The 2,911-nt window shown below is 40.4% G+C and overlaps 1 pseudogene; it reads right to left on the bottom strand.

The window, feature by feature from the left end:
- Nucleotides 1-1,630: 1,630 nt before the first annotated feature.
- Nucleotides 1,631-1,990, bottom strand: LOC138995856 (small ribosomal subunit protein eS26 pseudogene; annotated as a pseudogene).
- Nucleotides 1,991-2,911: the final 921 nt, after the last annotated feature.

Raw genomic sequence — 2,911 nt, 5'->3', positions numbered from 1 at the left:
AATATGGTAAATGCAATTGGGCAGGTTTTCAAATTTTTAAAAATAATTTTATTCTTCATTTACAATTTATTCAATATTATTTTGTATTAATTTCAGGTGTACAGCATAGTGTTTAGACAATCATATACTTTACAAAGTATTCCCCCCAATATTCCCAGTCTCCACCTGGGACCACACCTCATTAATACAGTATTATTGACTATATTCCCTATGCTGTACTTTCCATCCCTGTGACTGTTTTGTCACTACCCCCAAAATTAATTTTACTATATTATTGACAACCTCTTTTTTTCCCTTTTTTCATGAAATGGCCAGATTGAAGAACTGCTAAGTTCTTTGGTGTGTAGATATTAGCAGTACCGATCAATATTAAAAATATCTGAAAAATCAGTTAGTAAAATGATCATTTTAGTCTGAGTATTTTTAAATGTGAAGAAACACTTTAAAGTATAACGTATCTGACATGATTGATTAGGAGGGAAGAAGTACATGTTCTATTTTCATATCTCCCAACCAACAAAACGACTTTAGATTTACAGATAGGTTTACAGTTCTCATTTAAAATTCAATTGTTTCACAATTTTAAAAAATTGCAAACCCTTAAAATGTTTAAGACCCTTTCCCAGGATTTTCTTTAAGAAAGTCATTAAGCCCTGGCTGGTTTGGCTCACAGGATGGAGCGTCGGCCTGTGGACTGAAGGGTCCCAGGTTCGATTCCGGTCAAGGGCATGTACCTTGGTTGCGGGCACATCCCCAGTAGGGGGTGTGCAGGAGGCAGCTGATTGATGTTTCTCTCTCATCAATGTTTCTAACCCTCTATCTCTCTCCCTTCCTCTCTGTAAAAATCAATAAAATATATTAAAAAAAAAAAAAGAAAGTCATTAAGTCTTCCATATTTGAAGAGCAGATTAACCGCCAGAGCTTTCTTCTAGACGTCTACCTGACAATATCTGCTCTAATACATGTTTCTTGCCTTAAAAATCCTTCTTTTCAGTCTTTAAATAAATTACCACTTCCTCCCAGGACCTTTTCAATTAAACAATTCATCTGCCTAGACAGTGTTTATTTCTTCCTCTTCTAGATTAATAGTCATTTGAATTTTTTACTCAAAAGCATTTCTTGATTTAAAAATATTTTCATTGGTTTTAGAGAGAGAGGAGGGGAGAGAGAGCAAAAATTGATGCCAGAGCGCAACATTGATCAGCTGCTTCCTGAATGCCCCCAACTGGGGATCAAGTCCACAGCCCATGCCTCGACCTGGAATCGAACTGGCAGCCCTTTAGTGCCTGACCAACTGAGCCACACCCATCAGGGACTTAATATATATAAATATATATACATATAATAGGGCAATATGCTAATTAGACCAGAGATCTTCCCGACGTCCTTCCTGCCAAAGCTGGGGCGGAGAGAAGCTAGCCTGGGTCCCGGGTACCTGTGGGCGGCCAGAGGAGGGCAGCCCAGGTCCCGGGTGCTGGAGGGAAGCCATTGCCAGCAGCTGGGGGAAGGAAGGCCTACTCTTGCACGAATTTTCGTGCATTGGGCCTCTAGTATATATATATTTTGAAGTACAATTTCCACTTATTTTTACCCCAGAGAACTTTTCTTCACTTCTTAAGGACTTAGCTCCTTACATGGGCTTTGGTGGAGGTCATGGGGCAGCACCCACAGGTCTAAATCAGGGTGGGGGTGTTTGGTCCTTCCGGGCTTCACCAGAATGATTCCTGACTACCTTGCTGTGAACGGCACATCTCACACAGTATTGCAGCTTCACATACAGCTTGGGAAGCACATAGGTGTCGAAGACACTCGCTTCAGAGATGTTCCTAACGGCTGTGGCCTCTACTATGTTTCACATGACAAACTTCTTAATGGACTTATCCTTGGGCACACAACGGGTGCAGTTGGTGCAACGAATAGGCTGTGCATGGCCTCGGCCTTTTTTGGCACGACCGTTATTCCTTCTTTTCTTGGTCATCTTGGAAACGAGGACCCAAGAGACCAGGGACTTGATATTTTTGACAAAAGTGAAATCTGAAGTAAAATTTGCAGTGAACTTCCATGATTGATGTCTTACTTTGCTGGCATTGAAGGGAATGTGTGGGGGTGGAGGTGGTGGTGAGAGTGAATGAGGTGGGTCAACCTTTTTTTAGTATCTTTGTAGAGAAGCTGGCTTCTAGGTGACCCCTCTAGACCTGATTTCTCATTTTTTATTCTTTCTACACTCCAATTCATATTTTTTTATACTTACAGCCCCTGCCTGAATAAATGACCCTTACCCCATTCCCAGGGAACCAAAGGTATGTGGGGCTTTCTCCATTCTTCTTGATCTGTTATTATGGCATAAATTCTATGTATTAGCTTGCTAGGGCTGCTATAACAAACTACTAGGTAGCCTTAACCAACAGAAATAATTTTTCTCACAAATTTGGAGGCTAGAAATCCGAGAGCAAGATGTCAGCAAGGTTGATGATATCTGAGGCTTTTCTTCTTGGCTTGTAGATAGCAATCTTCTCCCTCTTTGTTGAAGTAGTCTTTCCTCGGTGCTTGTCTGTATCCTAATCTTTTCTTATAAGGACACCAGTTACATTGGATCAGGTTTATCCTAATGACTTTATTTAGCCTTAATTACCTCTGTATCTCCAAATACAGTCACATCCTGGGTTAGGGCTTCAACATAGGAATTTGGGGGTGATACAGCTTAGCCCATAATACTGTATATCTTGCTTCCTTGCACTCCAAGAGCCTATTTGTGAGTTGTAAGAAAATAAGAACATTTGTTGTTTCTTCTTTGTTGTCTTCATTCTAGAACATTGCCAGTTTTCCTCGAGGAGATGATTGAGCAATAATGTTATGTATGAAGAGAAGCACATGGATTTTAAAACAGTATTTCACTGCCTCTGCACTTTGC

Source organism: Myotis yumanensis, unplaced genomic scaffold (assembly GCF_028538775.1).
Source record: "Myotis yumanensis isolate MYYU_CA2020_CCGP unplaced genomic scaffold, mMyoYum1.0.hap1 SCAF_17, whole genome shotgun sequence".
NCBI classification, from domain to species: Eukaryota; Metazoa; Chordata; class Mammalia; order Chiroptera; family Vespertilionidae; genus Myotis; species Myotis yumanensis.
Note: the sequence above shows the minus strand (reverse complement) of the source record. Positions and strands in the feature narration are given on the sequence as shown.